General features: G+C 41.1%; 1 long non-coding RNA gene across 1 annotated transcript; it reads left to right on the top strand.

The window, feature by feature from the left end:
- The first annotated feature begins 1,898 nt into the window (after positions 1 to 1,898).
- Positions 1,899 to 7,651, top strand: LOC141575458 (uncharacterized). Its single transcript, XR_012503052.1, has 3 exons — positions 1,899 to 2,535; positions 5,747 to 5,819; positions 7,412 to 7,651. It is a non-coding gene; the product is annotated as an uncharacterized LOC141575458 (long non-coding RNA).
- The last annotated feature ends 385 nt before the right edge of the window (positions 7,652 to 8,036 follow it).

Consider the following 8,036-nt stretch of genomic DNA (forward strand, 5'->3'; position numbering starts at 1 on the left):
GCATTGGATGTGGCCATGGGACATTTTGATAAACTAAACCTCGCGTGCCAGTCTGGTTGCATTCTCATTGGTGTCACAGGTCAGTTTGCTCTCTTGATAGGACCCAACAAAATCCAAAATGCACTCCAGATCCCTGAGACTCAGCTTGTGCTATCATCCATAGCCCTATCCCTAATTTTCTGCAGCCTCTGCCAGCTCAAATTTGGCAGCTCAGGTCTTGGTCTCAGAATCAATTCTGGGAATATTTTGTGCTGATTTATTTGAGTTCTGTCAGCTAAGCATCTGCTGTGCACTCTTCTAACACTCAGCACATCACTTTCAATCCCATGTATCCTGTCCACTTGAGAGTGTGCATCCAAGGAAAACAGAGTTTCACCTTTGCTGCTCCATTACCAGAGGTCAGGTCCTGCACTGATTTCCATTCTCTACTTTGCCTTCTCCTCCTTCCAGGTTTTCTGAGGCCTCAATCTGTCTTTGGAAGTAAGAGACCAAGCTTAGGCTTGTGTCCTGAGCCAAGGGCTTTGTGATTGGATATTTACCTTGCTGTGTACATGAGAGTGAGTGAGCATAGTTTCCACTGGTACCCTGCCAACTGGGCATTGATAACTCAAAACTTTCCAGAGATAACTCACAGAAATGTGATTCTTGTTTAGCTCTTTTTTCTATACAGACATGGTGGGAGGGTATGTCTGAAGACTCCAATTTTGACATTGTGTTGATAACTCAGTGGCAGTCTTTCAAAGGTTAATAGAATTGATTTACATATTTTGGGATTTATGTGAAAATGAAGTTAGTTATTGAAAGATACAAAATCTACCTTGAAGCCAGACTTGTGAAATTCTTGTAACATTTTGTCATCCCTAAGGAAAAAATATACAGATAGAATGAAAAATAGCAGTCCAAAATGATTAAGGGGACATGTCAACTCTTTACTGTTGATGCTTCCAACACTAGGAGGAAACATGAAATAACTATTGAAAAAATGAAATAACCCCAAACCTGGGTTTCCCTGTTGCATGTGGTGCCCTTTCCTCCCAATGACACATACTGCCCAAAGTTGGCATTTCAAGGGGTAACATTCCTCTCTAGTAAAACACAAGACAAACCAAACAAAATATATACATGCATGCTTGGTTCCAAAAGAACCTAGAGGCATTATAGCTATGAGAAAAGTGTTGCAGCTTTGCTAGGCTATTGGGAACTAGGTGTTCTTCTATCAGTGGTGAGAACGCTTAATTGTCTGATCATGTTGGGTGAAGCAATTATCAAAACCAAGTCTGCACCCCCATGATATAGTGATTGACTGATGGGAAAAGACCGTTCACATAACGTGTGTCCTTTAATGTCTATGGCGAATTTTACAGTTCAGTTCACTAAATGACTTATAATATTTACCTATACGGTCTTGAAAATCTGAGGCCTAATACATTTCAAGTTCAGTCAAATATTCCCCTCACTTACCACACTCCTTCACCCCAAAGAAGACATAACACAAGCATTTGCTGAATGTAGGGGAATGTCATCATTCCTTTCTGTGAGCTAATTATTCAATTCCTACCTATTTTATTCGAGAGTATTTGACCTTTGAGGAGTTCACTGTTGTGCACAGAGTGTGAAAGTGGAGGATCTCTGATTCTAGGAGGGGCTTGCTCTTCTCCTACTGGCTTCATTGCAGCTCATGTGGTGATCCTTTGAAATGGATGCCTGAGTGGAGGGGAGGGAAGAGAAAGTGATTCATAGCTAGGCCCAACCCTAGGAAAAGGCTTACCTGGGCTTGGAGCATTGTGGTCTGAATGGTTTGTAAATTCCCCTTGGGACATGTGGATTCTCACGACTTATTCCACCAACATGAGCGATTTTACCATCTCTGCCTTCTCTTCTCTTTTAGACGTCAGGAATCTTGGACCTGTTCTTGGAGCAGAGAATTGAGTACCTTCCTCAAGTGCACGTAGGTTTTCCACAGGTTTCTGCCATTATCAGCGAGGCTCAATAAATCTCGTGATTGTCTTTCTTGCCTGGGATCCTCTGCAGAAGTCTCCATGCCAGTATTCTCCATTGTAGGAGAACAACCATCATCAATTTGTTCACATCTCTCCTCAATCCATGCAGCCAAATTTTCTGCCAGGTTCTCTTCGTGTCTCCCATAAAGTCGACTTCTACAGGACTGGGCATGTCTAAAAGTACCTCGGAGCCTCACCAGTAAGCTGATGACAGGCAGATCTTCCACTGTCTGACTTTTCAATTTCTAGAAACTGACCCATGATCTCAGGCCACTGGGCAGCAACAGTATCTCGAACTTACAGAGCTTCCTAAACAATAGACTTAAGCCAAGCTCCACAGAGTGTGGCAACCCCACCATGACACTGATCCACCCACCGAGCTCTGCCAAGTTACCTTGGAACCACCAGCTCATAACAAGCCTCGTGGAACAAACCAACATTCCACCTGGAATCTAACCAGTAACTGCCATCCTCAATTGTTGCTGCATTTTTACAGTGTTGGTGAAGGGGCTGCATCAGACGACAGGTACTTAAGGTAAAAGTGATTCTCTCCATTAGCATCCCATTGTCCTTAATTTCCTACCCTCTTTCCTTTAGTTAAGTTCTCTAAACACAGAACAACTGGAGGGAAGTGTGATAAGTTTATGGTTGCATTCATCTTAAAACTTTCTAACAGTTAACATTACAAAAAGACCCACTAAAGGAAACATATGTTTGTGTAATATCCATTCACCCATAATATATATCCGTCTGTTGATTTTCTGCTGAAAGACCCACAGTCACAGAACATGGATCCATTTGTTTCGTGGGGGCTGAAAATCCAAGAAATGAAACCATTCCCAAAATACACTTTACTGTCTGTCTCTCTTACTCTTAGAACAGTTTTGTAGAGCTGCTTTTCTTTGTTATAGATGTATGCCATTTAATCTCGTCGTAGTGTGGAATATGCCATTCATTCTTCATGTTGGAAGACTTTAAGAATATATCACGGAGTATGAATCCATTATATTCAAAATAGGCATTTGGGTTAGGTCACGATGTGCTCTTATGAATCAATATTTATGAATATTAATGCACGCATCTGTTTTCTGAATACAGGTATGTTGAGTACATGCAAGCACTGATACTGGGTCGATGCATGCTGAATGATCCTTGACATCACTTTGCATATTTTCTTTTGAATTATCACGGTTCCTGTGGATATTATCAGCCAACAATACTCTTTTGGTGTTTGTTTGTTTGTTTGTTTGTTTGTTTGTTTGTTTGTTTGATTGCTTGTTCTTAGATTTGCAAACACATTCGTCCTTGCATCTCTCTGTTTGCTTTAAACAGAGAGTCATATAAGATGATTCACTTATTATAGGGCTGAAAATCCCCTATGTTTTCCTGCTTCCCTCTCCCATCTTTAGGGTTTTGATGTCCTCCTTGCCTTCTTCTTGTTTATTGTCTGCAACTCATGGCTCTTCTTGCATTTCCAGTGATGGTTTTCTTATTTCCATTTCAACTAGCTTCTTTTCTATTCAGGGTAGTATTCTGAATCTTTCTTTTAGGAAAAGTTTCAAACTGCTGAATTCTTTAAAGTTTCCAGGTATCTGAAATTCTCTAGCTCTGCCGTTATTAGAAATGGCGGTCTTGTTGCATAAGCTACCCTAGATTGCAGCTGTTTCTCATTCACGATTTCATCTAAGTCCTGGCACTCCTTCTTATCCTGCAATATTTCTGCCGAGATATAAGCTGAAACCCCTCTGGAGGTTCTGTTGTGACTTAGTTGCTTCCTTCTAGGTGCATTGGTAATCACTGTGTAGATCATGAACTTTGTTGATTTGAATGATAATACAGCTGCTTATAGGTCTATTGGGATTCCACATAATTTGGATGCTGTTTGCTTACTTTTTTTGTATAGATGATTGCTTCTTCGTTTTCAGCAATTTTCTGTCTGATTTTTTTCCAAATATCTTTTCAGACTGAATAATCTTTTCTTGCTTTTAACTCTGGGACTCTTATGAATCCTAGTCTTTCATGCTTTGTCTTAACCCAGGATTCAACAGCAATGTTTGCGTTGGTTTTCCTTTGCTTTTCTATGTCATTTTCTGATCGAGGGATTTCAGTTCCCCTGTGTTCACAGTCATTCACGAGTCCCTCTGCATTATCTAGTCTGCTTAGGACTGATTTTAGCCCTGCTATTATCTCATCCATTGAGCTTGCTGATTTTATTTTGCTCGTCTTTAGAGGGTCTCTTCCCCTTTTCTGGAATTCTGACTTTTGTGATTCTGAGACACTGTTGTTCTTCAGTGTTTCTATCACCTCCATTTTAAATAAATGTCTGATAGTGTTTCACAGTCTAGTTGTTTGAAAGCTTTTTTTTGAACCTTCAACCTCTTTGGAACTACAAATGTTACTTCCTGTTTCTTTTACTATACTTCTTTATCTCTACTGGTCAGTTAATTTCAAGTATCTAATGTAGACTTGTAGGGCTTTTTAAGTGAAAGTTTAAGTCTCTTGTGTGTACAAAGTTCCATGATATTTGTGTGAGGACAATTTTTCCTACACATTGATGCCATGTCATTTTCCTATATGTGTTGTCTTGTATATATCTAAATGCTGGTGATGCCTTTGCTGTGATGAACACAGCATACTCTTCGTTTTGTATAACCTCAATTTACTACGCTGATGTCACTGTACTGAAAGTGCACAGGACTGTTTCTCTTGTGGAAATGAAGCATGTAAAGCTTTTCAGCTCTGCAAGCTGTTGAATGTCATTTTGGAGAGTTTCAAAAACAGTATCATGACTGTGAGCTTGTCCTTTCTATTTCTATGGGAATGTACCAATGTTATGAGTTCGTTCCAGAGCATCTCTGTCTACAGAAAAACCTGTGGAAACATATCTAAAGATGTCATGCATCAGGACCTGCAGTCATTATCACAGTGCCCCAGCTAGGTATCCTCCCTGAAGTACACTGTCAGTAACATTGAAAATGTAGCATTAACATTTGGTAGATAATGGTGAAGTAAATGCTTCATCTTCTCACGTTGTGAACCTGGACCACTGTTCTTTGTTCTCTCATCCTTGTGGCTTTGGACCATGAAGGCAACCACAGTGCTGTCCCGCATCCTTTGCTTCATAACAAACCGTAATCCCAGTCCAGTCTATCAATATAGCAGATCCTGAGTCTTTGGAAAACGATTTATACACCAAGGCCCCCTGGATTCCTCAGACCTGATGCTTAATATCTCTAATTAGACCCCACACATGCTCTATTGGCAAAATTTCCAAATTGGACCCTGGGCCTGCAGATGCAGTGCATGTGGCCATGGGACCTTTCGAGAAACTCAACCTCATGCGCCTGGTTTGTTGCTTTTTCATTGAGTTCCCAGGTCTGTTTCCTCTCTGGATAAGGCCAACCACAATCCACAACACACTCCAGTTCCCTGATACTCAGCGTGTGCCATCACCCATAGCCCTATCCCTCATTGTTCATAGCCAAAATGAGCCCAAATTTGGCAGCACTGATGTTGGTCTCAGAATCAATTGTGGGGATATTTTGTGCTGATTTCTTTGAGTTCTGTCAGCCAAGCATCTGCTGTGCACTCTACTAACACTCAGCGCATCGCTTTCAATCCCATGTGTCCTGTCCGCTTGAGAGTGTGAGTCCAAATAAAACAGGGTTTCACCTTTGCTGCTCCATCAGCAGAGGTCAGGTCCTCCACTGATTTCCATTCTCTACAAGGCCTTTTTCTCTTTCCAGGTTTTCTGAGGCATCATTCTGTCTTTGGAAGTAAGAGACCACTCTTTGTCAAGTGTCCTGGACCATGGGCTGGGTGAGTGGATGTTTATCTTGCTGTGTACATGGGAGCGAGTGGGCATTATTTGCACAGGTACTCTGCCAATTGGCTATGAATAAATCAACACTTTCCATATATAACACACAGAAATGTGATTCTTGTTTATCTCTTTTTCTATAAAGCCATGGTGGGAGGGATTCTCCAAAGAATCCAGTTTTGACATTGTGTTGATACCTCAGTTGCAGTCTTTCAAAATGTTAATAGAACTGATGTACAAATTGGGGATTTATATGAAAATGAAGTTAGTTTTTGAAACATACTAAATCTACCTACAAGCCAGACTTGTCAAATTCAGGTAACATTTTGTCAGCTCTAAGGGAAACATAGACAGATAGAATGTAAAATAGCAGTCCAAAATGATGAAGGTGTCATGTCAACTGTTTACTGTTGATGTCTGCAATACAAACAGTAACCATGAAATAAATATTGGAAACATGAAATAACCCCAACCCAGTGTTTCCATTTTGCATGTGATGCCCTTTCTCCCAGTGACTCATACTGGCCAATGTTGTCATTTCAATGGGTAACAATTCTCTCTAGGAAGACACAAGCAACCCAAACCACTTATTTAAATATAGGCTTGGTTCCAAAACACCTAGAGGCATTATAGCTATGAGAAAACTGCTGCAGCTTTGCTAGACTATTGAGAAACAGGTTCTCTTTTATCAACAATGAGAAAGGTAAATCATCTGATCATGTTGGGTAAAACAATTTAAGCCAACTAAGTGGGCACCCCGTGATATACTGCACCCGGGACTTGAACGAAGGGAAAAGACGGTCCACATAACTTGTGTCCTTATATGTATATGGCGACTTTTACACTTCAGTTCACTAACTGACTTATAATAGTTACCTATACTGTCTTGAAAAGCTGAGGAAAAATACTTATTCAAGTTCAGTCAAATAATCCCCTCGCTTGCCAAACTATCTTCACCCAAATAAGATGTAACCCCAGCACTTGCTAAATCAAGGGGTAGATAATCATTTCTTTGTGTGAGCTATATATTGAAACCCTATCTATTTTATTCGAGAGTATTTGACCTTTGAGGAGTTCAGTGTTGTGCACAGAGTGTGAAGTTGGAGGAACTCTGGTTCTAGGAGGGGCTTGCTATTCTCCTTCTGGCTGCATTGCAGCTCAGGGTCTGATCCTTTGAAATGGATGCCTGAGTGGAGGGGAGGGAAGAGCAATTGCTTGATAGCTAAGCCCAAACTTGGGAAAAGGTTTATCAGGGCTTCATGCTCTGTGGACTGTGAGATTTGTAAATGCCCCTTGGGATGTGTGGATTCTCACGACCTCTTCCAGGAACATGAGTGGTTTTATCATCTTTGCCATCTCTTCTCTTTTAGACGTCAGGAGTCTTGGGCCAATTCTTAGAGCAGAGAATTTAGTACATTCCTCAAATGCACGTTGACTCTCCACAGTTTTATGTTAGTATCAGCGAGTCTCAATATGTCTCATGAATGACTTTCGAGCCTGGTATTCTCTAAAGTAGTCTCCATGAGAGTATACTCAATTGTAGCAGAACAACTCTCATCAATGTGTTCGCATCTCTCCTCAATCCGTGCAGCCAGCCTTTCTGCCAGCTTCTCTTCGTGTCTCCCATAAAGTCGACTTCTACAGGACTGGGTAAGTCTGAAAGTACATCAGAGCCTCACCAGTAAGCTGATGACAAGCAGATCTTCCACTGTCTGCCTTTTAGTTTCTAGAAAATGACCCGTGATCTCAGGCCATTGGGCAGCATCAGTATCTCAAAATAACACATATTCCTGAAGAATACACCTAAGCCAAGCTCCACAGAGGGCAGCAGCCCCTCCATGACACTGATTCACCCACAGAGCTCTGCCCAGATAACTTGGATACACCAGCCTCAACAAGCCTCGTGGAACACACAACAATTCCACCTGGATTCAAACCGGTAACTGCCATCCACAATGGTTGCTGCATCTTATCAGTGTTGGGGGAGGGGCTGCATCAGACGAGAGGTTCCTAAAGTAAATGTGATTCTGTCCATTAATGTCCCATTGTCCTTTATTTCCTACCCTCTTTCCTTTAGTTCAGAACTCTAAACACAATACAAACGAAGGGAAGTTTGTCCGTGATATGTTTATAGTTTCACCCGTCTATAAACTTTCTAACAGTTAACAGTACAAAAAGGCCCAGTATAGGAAACATATGTTTGTGTAATATCCATT

Source organism: Camelus bactrianus, chromosome 3 (assembly GCF_048773025.1).
Source record: "Camelus bactrianus isolate YW-2024 breed Bactrian camel chromosome 3, ASM4877302v1, whole genome shotgun sequence".
Lineage (NCBI taxonomy): Eukaryota > Metazoa > Chordata > Mammalia > Artiodactyla > Camelidae > Camelus > Camelus bactrianus.